The 15,175-nt window shown below is 27.3% G+C and overlaps 1 protein-coding gene across 1 annotated transcript in view; it reads left to right on the top strand.

The window, feature by feature from the left end:
- The window catches only part of LOC129963121 (somatostatin receptor type 2-like), a 216,573-nt gene that overhangs the window by 80,512 nt on the left and 120,886 nt on the right, over positions 1-15,175 (top strand). Inside the window, exon 2 of the mRNA XM_056077219.1 lies at positions 7,768-7,895. The gene's annotated coding sequence lies outside the window, so the exon portion shown is untranslated. The remainder of the gene's footprint in view (positions 1-7,767; positions 7,896-15,175) is intronic.

Below are 15,175 nucleotides of genomic sequence, written 5' to 3'. Positions count from 1 at the left end.
TTAATTTAATTGGAGTGTAATCATGCGGAATGTGGAATTAAGATAAAAAAATTAAGCGCCTTTTGTGATATCGGCGATGACAAGCTTATATTTTATGTCATTAGTATCTCATACAGGAAATTTCTGCTGCAGATATTTTTCTTCCTCAAAAATAAAAAAACTGTTAAGTTAGATTATTAAAGCATTGTGCATACTAAAGACAAGCATTAATTGTTAAATGCATTCTAGAAAAGATATAATTACTGCAAGAACTATTACAGTATTGCCACAAACTAAATTGAAAATGAAAATTCATTGGTTGCCGACAAATTAAAAGCTTCTTACTTCAACAAATTGCTTACAACTAAAAACAGATAGAAATTCAGCATATACTTCAATATATATTGGTGTTAATACTTAAAAAAACCCAGGTAAAATAAAACATGAGATTTTTTTTGACAAAATAGTTTTATTTTTTCAAAAAAAAAAAAAATGAAAATTTAAATACGAGTTGATTATATTCACACATCGCACATTCATGGAACCTTTTCTTGTTGAAACATGTAACGTCATTTTTTTTATAATAGAATTATCTTCATTTTAATTATCATTGGATTGGCATGCATTTTATTTTAAATCTTGCTGACAAATCAGCTAGCTATATATGTTTCTTCTAATAAAACTAGCCTAGGAAATATTCGAAAAATTTTAAGTCGTGTTATTACAAGTCAAATTTATCATTTTTTTTCCTGGAATTCTAACTTTTTAAGCACTTTTAACAGATCTACAATTTTTTTTTTTTAAATATAGTTCTCACATATTATCTATATTTTTAATATTAATATATGAGAATATATTAATATTTCTCATATATTTTTATAATATATTTTAATATATTATAAAAATTTCATTTTTTAACATATTCAGTAAACATATTATAAAATAATTAAATAAAATGTGTTTTTCGAAGATTTAACGTTTAATATCAATTTGCTATATAGAAAAGGTATAAAACATCTGACAGTTTGATATTAAAATGTTTCTTATAAATGCAAAAAAAAAAGTCCGAGCAAATAAAATTTGATATAAAAACATTCTTAAAATAATTGGTACAGTATTAACATAGAGTTGTCATTAAGGAAAGACATATTGCATATTTATCTTATTACCAATAATCTCATGAACTGCATTTTTTTCTAAACATTAGAATTAAAATAATTGTTATATTGCTTTTTTGTGCACTAAATAGCATTAAAAAATATTTGAATTTAATACATACAAAAATAAAAATGCTCCGGTATAAACTATAATTTTCTTGGAGTCAATATTCGTATTCTATGAAATGGTAATCATCTTGTGGTAATCACCAAAGCGAATTCTAAAATATATTTTTATATTATTAAAAATTAATGCTACTCCCACTTACCTTTTGAAAACAAATTATAGGAAAACATTTATGATAAGCCTATTATCGGATAACCATTAACTCCGAAGAAATTACATGGAATTATTGGCTTTGTGCGCATGTTCACGTTGATTAAGCCGAAGCTCATAAAATATTTCTTGTCATCATTAATGAAAAAAAACCATTATTTTATTGACAAAATTTACTCAAACTATAACGATTTTCGTTATTCAACAACAGCTACTTCAACATTAATGATAACATCGATGATATCAGCGCAAATGAAATAGAATATATTTTCGAATAAAAAATGAATGTATTGCTAACTTAGGCAATTCTTCAAATGAAATAAAAAAAAAATTGTATTAATTGGTGATTATAATCTACGTTTTTTTTAATTATCTGAGTATCAAAAAAACAAGGTCAAAATAAAAAATAATTGCATTTTTTGAAAAACATTGCCATTTTAAACATAACTATTAAAAACGTTATCATAATTGAAAATAAAGTAATGAACAAAAATTGGTGAAGAAAAAGAAGTTTATTAAAAAAAAAGAATGAAAAATTAAGAAGTCCATAACATTTCTCAAAAATCTTTTAGATTTAGCTATTAAAAATAAATTATTTTTTGTGAATATCCAACTGAAGAATCCTTAGAAAAAAGAAAACATCGATAAATTCGGAATGCCTTAGTTAAGTTAGACTTTAACTTATAAAAATATCTAAGAAATACGAGAGCGAAATAAATTGCATCGTTCCATAAAATCCAAATTCAGTTAATAGCTCTATGAGTAAATTAAAAATGTTTCATTCGAATAAATTTTTTAGAATACTTTCTTGATTAAAGTTGAAGGTTATCATCTGAAGTAAACTTTCTAAAACAAAACAAAATTACAGATGATTCAGGCTTCCGATTTATAACATCGCAGTTTTGTAAATGCCTGTAAATTGTATGCATTCTCATTTTCTTCCCTTGTTTAAAAAAATTACTCTTTGTAACAACAATGATGATTTATTGCATTAATAATGGACCAATGATGGGAACAAATGCATGCAAGTAATATAATTATTATTTCGATGTACATGATTAAAAACACAAGTTCTGAAAGAGTGAAAGGTAAAGTTGTAAAACGAAATACTTTTTAAACTTAGAGAAAAACTCTGCATGCCAGTAAAATAAGGATTGATAACACAGAAATGATTTTTTTTAAAAAATTTGAAAGCGTGTAAAAATGCATTATTTCTAGTGATATACCCCAAATTATGAGGGAAATGTAAGAATTCAAATAAATATCTAAAAAATCAAATTACAGTTCTTTTTTTATTGAAAACTTAGTATTCAAGAAGTAATCATGCAAGACGCTTTTTTTCAAATATTTTTTACTTCTTCTTTCATTCCCTTCACACTTGATATCTCAAACGTATTTATAATTCAGAGAAAATAATTATTGCAGAAGGTATCAACACATTTATTACTTCATAACAAAACATCTTTTAAAAAGAAACAATAATTACAGCGAAAATTATTTCTCCTTATGTAATCGAATGAATATGAGAATTTCAGATTCTATTTATACGAATTTTACTTGTCTCCAAAGAAAGTGTTTAGCGATAACGCTTTTAATTCATATAGAAAATTCAAAAAAGAAGAAAGCTCCAAAGGAGTTAAAACCTGTTTTTAGAAATTTTTGAACGATTATTCTTTTCTACTTTTAATAATATTTTATTTGAGAAAATAATTAAGATTAACCCCTCATTAAATGAAGGAAAAGTATCTCCGTTATTAAAAGAGGAAAACAATTAATTTAGAGGTCTGATATTGTCGATCGTTTAAAACCTTATTTCAACGAAATTTCCTCTACAATTTCTAAAAATAAAAGCACTTTATATTATTTTTAGTATGTTATATAAATTGGATAGTTGTACATTTCGCCATAAATAGAGAAAGTATAATTCTTTTTTTTTTACCTTAAATATTTAATATTTAATAAAAATTAGTTACTTGATTTTTTAATAAAATATATGATCTTACTTCAGATATTAATTAGTACAATATAATTCTATATATTATACATATTACATAGTCATAGATACTTAAATATATTTTTTTACAATGGAGCAGTGAAGTATTTTTTTGAAGAAACTAAGCATTACCAAAAAGAACTGTAAATAAATTCTCATAAAACAAAAGCATCATTTTAGCAATCAAAACATGTATCAAACATCAATGTATACATTATTGTCAGGAAATTATCTAATTTTCTTTCATACGTGCTTTGTTTATTTTTTAAGCGCAATTTATTAATATTATACGATTGACACTAAATCATCGAAAAAAATTTTATTTCATTAAAAAAAGAAGCATTGCAACCAATCAACTAACAGATTAATAAAGTTTTGGCATAAAAAGGATTGAAATGCATTTTAAAATGTTTCAATATAATGTTCTAAGCAATGTTTAAAGTGCTTTAAGCAAAATTCATTAATTATTGCTTAAAATAATACTCATAAAATAACATTTTTGCTGTGCTATTCGGCTGTATCCAAATGCTATTCGATTATACATCAATTAGCATTATGCTGTGAAATGATAATCCTTACATCAGAAAATTGTTAAATATCGTTTACTTTAATTCAAGATTTAAGAAAACATCAAATTCTCAGACGAAGTCTTTTCTTGTGATATTTTTTGTATCTGAAATTCGATCAAAATAGTTCAATACAAAGCTATGAGAGGGTTATCCGTTTAATATAAAATAGCATTTTTGTAACATACATCAAATTATAAATTTTCAATAATTATATCTAACTAATTAAATAAGATAGTAATTTTTATTTTAATATTTCTGAAGGTATATCGTCTTAACTTTTTTTTTTGCATAAGCATAAAAAGCTATATCTAAAGCTCTAAAGCTAAGATGACACATCCATCAGTATATGTCGTCGGATTAGGAGATGAAATAATTTCATTTGTCAAGATATTATAAAAAGCCAATAATACGATCACATGCATTTAAAAATGTGTATGAATTTCACAACACTCTAAATTTTTTATTTGAATTGCTACTGAAAAATTTCTACATTTGTTGCAAGTTATTTTTGATTTAAAAATGCTACAAAATCGCAGAACAGGATTTTTCGATTTCCTGCTGTGACAGTTTAAACTTTAAATCATAAAAAAAGAAGAAGAAAAATCACATTATCAGCTTTTCTGCAGACGGATTCTATTAAGTGCCTGGCGAAAAGGAGTAGTTTAACGTAGAATAGTCTTCTAAAGTATTCATAGCAAGACCGGTTTTATATGCTTCCATTTCCCTTTAATTTCGTGTTTTATGACACAACTTTTCGAGAAGAAATCTCGGATCCAATTTGATCTGAATCCTCCTTGAGCCACTCAAAATCGTTTATCGCTGAATAAATTCTAGTTATGCTTCCCCCAATGGAATTAGTTTTCGTTTTTCTTGCTTCACGTTATTTTCTTGCTCAGACACTGAAATCTTTTCGTTTCACGAAGGAATTATCATTCCCAAAACCATTCTTTTCTCTAAATGTAAGGAGGGGTTTCGATTTGTTTGCGGATACGCCTTCAAACCGGTTTCTTTTCATTTTATAAAACTCGGAATTTTTAAATAAAATAATACGCAGAGCTGTAATTGTGCTTGTAATGTCAAGCTACTTAATTCTTTATGTTGAATATAAGATAAATGTTAGTGAATTGGAAATGACTGACAAAGGCAAGACTTTGTTGCTGGAATTTCTTAAGTTTTGAAAGTTAAGAAAACTTTGTATTCGAGGGAATTATCTGTTAATATATATTTTTCGTTTCGAAAGATATTGAATGGGATTGTTTTCAATATTAATATTGTTACAGAAAAATCCTAAATTCTTTAGGTGGGTGTTCGGTGAATAGCAAAACACGTAATAATTTACCCTTTGCGCTCGGATGGTGACTCTCAGTCACCATTCAAGACGGTGTATCATTTTGACGTTTTATTTGTTTATTTTTTTTAAGTTTTAATTGTTAAAAATACCTACAAAATAGTAAGAAAATGCAGAAAATAATTCAGGAAAGTATAAATTAAAGTCATTATATATTTATTTATTTTTCAGGAGCAATAAATAAGTCCTTCTCTTAATTGAATAAATATGCATCGAATTACTTTTCCGAATGTCACGGGTTAATATCGAAGCATTATTCTACACGAAAACGCGATATGCGTGTAATAAAATAAAGCCTATGCCAAACTGCAATTATAGTAAATATTAGCACGAAGGCAGCAAATCGGCCATAAAAATCATAACAGCATAAAGGGCTTAGAGGTAACTTGACTTTTAGAAGAGTAATTTCACTCTACATTTCTCTTGAACCCAACTCCATCGATTACTCACGTTTATGATCCACTGTTTTTACAATTCCTGCTGAATTCAGTTCAGTTATATTAGCGTCCAGTTTTAAAGCAACACTACGGCTATTTTCGGACGGATCCCATAATTATGAACCGTGGACAAATAACGACGATGACACCCGAGTTAAAGCCTCATCTCCAAATTTCGCTCCAAACTAGTGAGGGGACGTTTGTCTTCGACAGATTTAACGTTCACCAGACCCGCTTACACGATGGTTCTTCGTTGGAATTGGGTCTCGAACTTGAACCCAATCCTCCGATTCCGAAGCCAAGACCTTGCCACCCAGCTATTGCGGTCGCTACATTTCCTGAGACAGGGTATCAAATGTTCTAGAACGATATCGTTATCTTTATTAATAATCGATGCATCGCCAAAATTCCAGCAGAATCTTCCGTTTCATAAATTTGTGCCAAGCTACCGAATACTCACCATGTTTTGAACCAAGACAGACTGATCGTTGAAACGGAATCCATTCATCATCCTTTGAGTTAGCTATAAAAGTGTCTTACTCACCATGGTACAACAGTGCAGAGAAGCCATATCACAAATTTATAACATTTTTATATTTTGCATTTATTTTCATCACCCTTCTAGCAAAATTATGTAAATATTGTTACTGTGTCCGAATAAACGTTGAATGTAAAATGTTGCATCATATTTATTCCAAGTAAATAATATAAAAATAAATACTAAATAAAGCAATCATATAATATAGGAAATAGTTTATAACGGCAATACTTCTGTATGAAAGTATTTAAGTTAGGATTAAAATTACCGATTTTACACTCTTGAAATAGAATTCCAATCCAGTTAATCTTTTACTAGCATGTACTAAGATAATTTAAATGTTCTTACGTTTTTTATTTGTAACTTTAATTTACATAATGTTTTCTTTTCATATTCTCATGTATATATAAAATTATAAATGCACTATTTATTTTTAACTATCATACGAATTAGCTTCTAGAAATTGAAATTTCTCTAAAATTATCTGCTCATAAGAAAAGCTGTTTCGAATTACAAAAAAAAAGGGGAAAGCCATTTTAGTCTGAAAGCTGTCTGGAAATTGTTCTAATTAGATTTACATATATTTAGGACTTTCACCGGCAGTTTAATGTTAATAATGATAATTGGTACTGAAGTAAACTTTTTTTTTCCTAAAATTGATTAATTTTATTAAGAGTATAGTCTGATTTAATGTTATTGATAAATTTTTTTTATCCAAGATAAAAGTTTTAAAATTCTGAACGTTCTAGAGTCGTTAATAGAAGTGCAAGAAAGAAAATGTTTTGAATTTGGACTTTGAAATAGAATAAATTTTACTCGGAAATTTCAAAATCAAAACGTTGAATTTATATTTATTACATATGCACTCTCCAAAAAAAAATCATGTTCATTAAATGAATGTGAGCGTTAATGACATGAAAAGGATTTTTTTCTAATTGTTGATAGTTCTTTCCTTAATGCTTTTAAATAAGATTACCTACAATATAAATCTATTTTATATATAATTCTTTTGTAAAGGTTTTAAAACTCTTGGACATATCAATAAGAAATAATTTGTTTTTCTAAGATTTTAATCAGTGTATTGTAAAATTTTTGGGGAACATAATTATGCACCTATTATATAAATGGAGAATAAAATATTTTAAGAGAATATTCTGTCCTAGATAAAATAATTCCAAAAATATCTCTTTTGAAAGATATTTCAGCAGAAACTAATTATAAAATATAAATCTGCATTGAGCTTTAAAGGAAGAAAATGTATCTTGATTATAAAAAAATCTGTATTAGTTATGAAATATTTATTTGCAATAACATTTCTCAAAAAATGTATTTCCGAATGGTCATGTTGTAAATGAATAAAATATATTATTTTCATTATAATTTTCCATAATGTTCCTTTGAAGAATTTTGCTTCGATTCAAAATTATATTTTCTTATTTCATATTCTTAAAATGTTTATTCTTTTTTAGAGCATGAAAAATTTTTTTGAAGTAAGAACCTGTGCAAGATTTTTAACAGAGATAAAGAAATTGTATTTAGAAATTCACCAGGCCTCATTTTCCTTTCGACATTCTGAATAAGAAGACTTCAATAGAAGGTAAATTATTTCTTTTTATATTGTGATGTTTGTGGAAAACAAGATCTCAAAGAGAAGTTAAAAAAATGATATTCAAGTGATGCTAAGAAAATATTTTTTTCATTTATACATTCCATCTCTTTAATATTTTTAATATTTAAAAATATTAGTCTATGAATTATCTACTTTTTATTGAAAATCTTTGATGTTCCACAAAATTCTTCCACCCAAGAAAGAGGAGTTATGAATTTAAAGACTTTTAGGACATAAGAAATCAAATAATTAATCTACAATATATTAGCTCAGAACAAAATTTTCGAGCACGAAAAAGAAGAAAATGAGAAAAAGAAATTATATTTTTTTCAAGAAGCATTTTTTTTGTTTATTTTTGAAAAATAAAATTTCAAAGTAATAATGTTTTCTAAGAAGGAAATATTTACAATATAATAATTATTATGAGGCATTTTCTTATTAGGTAATGAAAATGCTATATCTTATTATTCACACTGCTGCATATCACAATTTTATAATACTTCGTTGTAAGATAATTATCTGATATGATGCTTCAATTTTCCAGATGAAACTTTAGTTTTTTAAGTTTTAGGTTATATAAATATTCATAATTATTCATTCATTTAGAGAAAAAAATGGATAAGAATGTTAGTTTTTGTTAAAAATAGTAGCAGTATATTAAAAAAAAGTTTTCTTTGCATAAAATAAATAAAAATTACCAAAATATCCTTGGAATTATGTAAATCATACCACAAGCATAATTAATTATGAAAAAATATTAAATATCTTCTTGATTGATTATCAATAGTAAATTTTCTATCAAAGATCTCGCGAAACAGATGTTTTCAACACAGTACTACATTGCGTCTAAATGCAACATCGATTTTTCTTCTTCCTTTCCATCCCAAAACACAGGGTAGGAGGAGAAAAATGCGTAGATGAAATACGAGGGGAAGAGATTAAGGTGGAGGAAAGCAATGGAATGTTCCAGGATGCTCAAACAATTAGATGAGCGAAAACTACCAAGGGAGTAAAAGTAATACATTCTTTAGTTGCATCGGTGAATGAACCAGACCATAGAAAGAATGCTATTTTTTCTCAAAGTATTCAGATACCACTGTTATTGCGAAAATAATATTTTTGCTAATTCTTGTCAAAGTTGCGCCTGAGTTCTTATGCTTTAGATGGATTTACATGCAAAAGACGATAACTAATTTGCTGATTTTTTAAAAAAACCCATCAAAAGCAAATGATAAGAGAAAATTTATTTTGAGAAAAATTAATATGGACAATATAAAGAGTGCATGTTCTTGTATACTAAAAACAGTTTAAAGTAAAGAGCAGTTTTATAAATATTTCTATTTTCTATAAGAAAATACGCTTCAGAAGTTTAAATGCTGTCACATCGATACCAAATCCGAGTTTAAAATTTCAGCTCTATGAAACCAGAGAAAGCAAATTTCATTTCTCATCAGTTTTCTTTCAGAAGTTGTGAAAATAAAACCGACTGTGTGTATTTTTTAAAAGAAATAATCAACTTTGTAAATTTTTCTGCATTATATAATATTTTAATAAATATTTCCCGCTTAATTTTTTTCTCGAAGAATGTATGAATATAAACATTTTTTATATTATTACAATTTATTACTTTGGTACGTACCTCGGATAAACACAAGATTTTTAATCGCGAATTAAAACTTTTACAATATAACATCTAAGGTTTTTCAAATAGAACTTAATTCCAATAAAAAATATTAATTTGTAAATTGTTAATATTGTCAATGTTTAATACATGTATAATTGTTAAAATTTGCTGGTATTATTATAAAAGTCTCTGTTTTCCAAGATTATTCCACCCGTTTTCTAATTAAAATCACATCTATTGTGGCATTTTTAAAAAGTAATACGCAGTAATTTGTAATGTTGAATTTTACCGAATTTTAGAGCAGTAGGATTCTTCTTAAAAAATCATTATAATAAATGTAATTCGTAACACTTAATAAATTCTATGATACTTTTTATGAATCAAGTTGCTACACCAATTAAGAAATATTTTTCTAATTCATGCGGAGTGATTTCGGAGCTCTAAACTGAAAAATGAAGATAGATATTTCTATAAAAGAAATATTTCTAAAAATGAAAAGTTTCTATAAAAATAAGGAAAATATTTTCAAAGCAGCAAAAAATGCAATTATAAAATATGAAATCTTAATTTGGAAATTCAAAATAAAAACTTTACTCATGTGAATTGAGAAATATGTACTGAAGTATAAACTAAACTGCAAAAAAATTATTCTAGGATATTTTCATAATTGGCATAAGAATAATCGATGGATCCAAGATTCAAATATTTATACTTTTACCAACGATATCTTGATATGAAGTTCTGAAATTTAAAGAATAACAAGCGAATTGAGATATTTTTACGGCATTTCAGCATAGATTCAGAGAGTGTTTCAAAATTATATAATATGAATGTCATAATTGTGATTGTGATTTGTAACAGATTGATTAGTTATAAAGCATAATGTTAAGACTGAAAGTCGCACGATTGAGATGACAATTCATTAATGATTGTTTATGAACATTGGTATGGTCAATTCTGTGCTCCTCAGATTTCAGCTGAGGAGTCTCGCCTGAGAGCCGCCATTTGTAATACAATTGTGCCACATTCTATTCCTCTGGTGCTGAGAATCACACATTTGAGTTTTGATTTCAATGTTGATTGATGGTATGCATTTGTCTAGATCCTGTTCTATCTGGATCTTCTGCCAGAGAAGAATATGAGACTAGAGTGTGAAGTACGGGCCTTCATCCATCATGGCTCGAGATATATGGTCCTTTCTGAATTATTCTACGCTAAATTTAAACATTTGCCTATTAATATAATTAAATTAATCAAAACCAATAAGAAAAAGGAATACTGTTTTATCTCCCAAATTATGCACATCTTTTGTTTTATGATTTTAATTCACCCATTGTTTGAGGAGTTACAATATAAGAAACATAAATGTTACTACCTTACAGAGATAATGGTTTAAATATTAATTTTAAAAAGTGACATCTAGATTGTTTGCATTGAATAACGGAACGTGCTTTCAAAAACAACATAAAAAGATGACGAAAGTATTCTACTAAGAATCAACAAAGAAATCAAGATTTCATGAATATTAATCAAATTTAAGCTCTTTTGTTTTCTCAAATATAGAACAGAGTATTAATTTTTCCCCTCGGGTTTTATTATTTAATTCCGGCATACCGAAGCGAGGATCTTTCCATAGATTAATTAACGTTTTGTAAAGAAATCCTGTCTTCTAATTAATATCTTTGGTAACATAACAATTATTATGCTTTGTGATGGAGAGCTCTCTGGAATAGGAAACCCTGGACAAACAATACACGTCATAACTAATTAAGTGAATTTAACCATGAATATATGAGGAAAAGGAATAAATTAGTGCCACCTCCGCTAATTAATAACCAGAGCTAAATATGCTAGAAGAATGAATTTATCAGGAAGAGCAATTTTGCAATTTAAGTAAGAGAAATTAGTTTTTGAGGAAAAGAATAATTCGATCAAGACACAGAAGCAGGGGATTTTTTAGAAAAAAAAATACCCTGCAACGTTTTAATTGTGTCAACAAAGTGTTTCATATCCATGTTTGTCTTTTTGAAAGTTGATCGCAAAAAGAGAGGAATCATAATTCATATGAATTACATACTTATTCATATGAATCTGATGTAAAAAAAAAATAAATTTGTTTGTTTGTTTGTTCTTATTTTATGATCTACTTTGCCATTCATCTGATTGCGATAAAACTTTGCCAATTTATTGATTTGAACCTAGAAAATCCATGTTTTTCACATGGTCATTGTATGCTGGATGTTCACGAGTCGGGCAGCCAAGAAATGTATTTGTTTTTGTTGATGACGGAAAAACAATTAAATATTGTCCCCTAAAGTATACTTGAATAATAAGTAAAAATAAATAAATAAATAGAATAAATATTATTTATATTTCTGCTTTATATATCATTCAATTTCAGCGAATGTATTCATTGTTGACAATAAATATTCTTCCTATCATTCCTAATTAAACCAGGTAGCCATTTATAATGATATTTCCAAAATTATTTCTTCTGAGACAGCGGAGTGCCGATTACTAGCTAATAGTGAAATAAAAATGTGTTTAGAAAATATAAAATATAATAAAAAAATGATTAAATCATTTTAATAAAAGGCATATTTTGTAATTATGGAAATAATAAAATCGACGATTCTTTGAAAAATAATGCTTATGTATTTTAACCATCCAGATTTTATTTGTTTGTTTTAGTTAAATCCTTGTTAAGTTTCTTGAAAGATATTTCAAAGTTTAACTAGAGTTTTCTTCCGTGATTTAACTTGTCCAGGAAGTTAAATATTATATGTGAAAACTAATATTCAGCTTGTTATTGAAACGCTGTCTAGACCAGTCTGAAAAACAAGTTATGTGTTTTGATGCCGTGAAAAAAAGCAAAGAAATTTGATATTGGCATTACATAAATTAATTTTACTAAACCATTATCTGTATTTTCACATTAATTATCATATATTAATTGAAATATTAATTTTGAACAATTAAAAAAACCACTTTTGCGATTTAAAATATTGCAGATAAATATAAAGAAAATATGGAAGGTGTAAATAATCAAACTCCGTACTTTCAATTTTAAATCTCTTAAATCTCTAGATCACATTAGAAGCTGAAAGTTTAAATGAAATTTTAATCAGGAATGTTAAGATTTTTTTTAAATATGATATTATAGTTATTTACACTTTTAGATATCCTATTATAACTGAAAGTATCGACTTATTTATTTTGCATAATTTTCCACTGTCATTTTTTACATATTATTGCTAGTTTATAAATAAAAAATATTTTTATATCTTGTGATAATGAAAAAATAATAATTTAATTAATTGTTAGAAAATATTCATTTTAACCTTCTTAAAAAGCAAGATTTTTCGAGGGAAAAATTCAAGAACTTAGCTGCTCTAGAGAAACCGCTACCATACATAAAATCAATTGCTTACAACTACATGACATGAACCTCAGACCCGATAAAGTGAAAATGTATTGAATGATGGTATTGGAAGTGATACCAATGTACACATTAAAAAGCACTTATAAATTCTAAGAATATTTATTTAATAATTTCGCTATAGAAGTACAAAATTCTCTTATTGTTTACATTTTTTATTGGATTAAAAATTTCACTTGTCATCAAACAAATTTAAAATTTCCAAAAGTTGTTGGGTTGAACGAGATTTTTTTTAATTTTAAATTCCAAGCTACATGATAATTTCTCCCTTGAAATACAATTGTTCTTTTAAGACTGATATTCAATTACGAAAAAAAATCAGAGCAAATAAATAAAATTTAAATGTATTGGATTGAAATGGAAATATTAACTGTAAAATAATATTGTATCACTTATAGACAAAACTTTATAATGCGTTGTCTCCTTGGAAGATAATATTTAAGGTAAGATTGCAAAAAACTAAATATTCAACACATATGGTGACAAAAAAAAATCATCTTTCTATTATTTACTGCATGTTTGGTTTATTTTTGTCTTTTTGTTTGCATTGTATTGATATTTTTTCTAAAATCAGGGATACGAAAGATTCTAGATGTAGGGAAATGGAGCATTTTAGATGCAGATGAAAGATTCTAGATGTAGGGGAATGGAGCATTCTAGATGTAGATGAAAGATTCAAATGTAGGGGAATGGAGCATTCTAGATGTAGATGAAAGATTCTAGATGTAGGGGAATGGAGCATTCTAGATGTAGATGAAAGATTCTAGATGTAGGGGAATGGAGCATTTTAGATGCAGATGAAAGATTCTAGATGTAGGGGAATGGAGCATTCTAGATGTAGATGAAAGATTCTAGATGTAGGGGAATGGAACATTCTAGATGTAGATGAAAGATTCAAATGTAGGGGAATGGAGCATTCTAGATGTAGGGGAATGGAGCATTCTAGATGTAGATGAAAGATTCTAGATGTAGGGAAATGGAGCATTTTAGATGCAGATGAAAGATTCTAGATGTAGGGGAATGGAGCATTCTAGATGTAGATGAAAGATTCTAGATGTAGGGGAATGGAGCATTCTAGATGTAGATGAAAGATTCTAGATGTAGGGGAATGGAGCATTCTAGATGTAGATGAAAGATTCTAGATGTAGGGGAATGGAGCATTCTAGATGTAGATGAAAGATTCTAGATGTAGGGGAATGTTTTGAGCTACGTGGGGATAAAAATTTAATTCGAAATCTTATTTATAATGTACTCCAAATTCATAGAATAACCGTGAAATACCAAATCTTAAACAGTAATTAACAAATCCTTTCAAACAGCGAGAAGTATTTTTGAGATATTATCCACTTGACAAAAAGATTTCTTTTTAAATTACATACAATTAATTTTTAATTCTTAAGTAAATACCTTTAATTCAAATAGTTTGGTCATTTAGAATGTCGACAATATATATTACCCTCATAGATGAATCCTAATAAAATGTACTGACATTGCTGTTTCCTAAATAAGACACTAAAGTATCTTGTTCATTTTTTAAAAATAAATAGTTTTCAACTTGCTCTAAATTATCATCTACAAAAATATGTAGCATATTTAAGCTGCTCTAAGAAAATACGCCCCTTAGCTTCATTAATGCTAATGTCTGATATATATATAGCTACAGACATTCGACTCGATATTGGTTAGACCAACTTTAATGAAAGGCGCAAATCCCGTTTGGCGATCAAGTTGGGAAACAACAATTATGAAAGAAGCCAACTTAGAGCTGGCAACAGCTAAGAGAGGAGAACTCAAGGAAAACTCAATTTCTGGCGTAAGGCCGCAAATGTTGTGGCTTCCCATAGCAAGAAGCCATGCAGGAATGGAATCCTATCAGAACAATTACTCAACGCTCTCTCTTAAGAGGAGGGAATGCAATATATTGGTTGGCTATTCATTCAGCTTTCCAAGACTGCACTTCAACCCCATCCTATTAGTCTATGGACTAACTTAATGTCTAACAGTTAGCTTCGAGATTTATTAGAAGAAGCTTCTTATAGCAGAACTCTTCAAGTAGGTCTTGCAAACAATCATAATTTATGGTTAACTTTGTTTTTTGCAGCGTCTTATCATTATATTAGGAAATTATCTTTCGCGAAGTAATTTCGGAAAAAGCAAACATTTGTTAACAAAATTTTGTTTATTTTGGTTGCATTGTTCTGAAAC

This window comes from Argiope bruennichi, chromosome 1 (genome assembly GCF_947563725.1).
Source record: "Argiope bruennichi chromosome 1, qqArgBrue1.1, whole genome shotgun sequence".
Taxonomy (NCBI): Eukaryota; Metazoa; Arthropoda; class Arachnida; order Araneae; family Araneidae; genus Argiope; species Argiope bruennichi.
The sequence above is the reverse complement of the archived record's forward strand: the minus strand, read 5'-3'. Positions and strand labels throughout refer to the sequence as shown.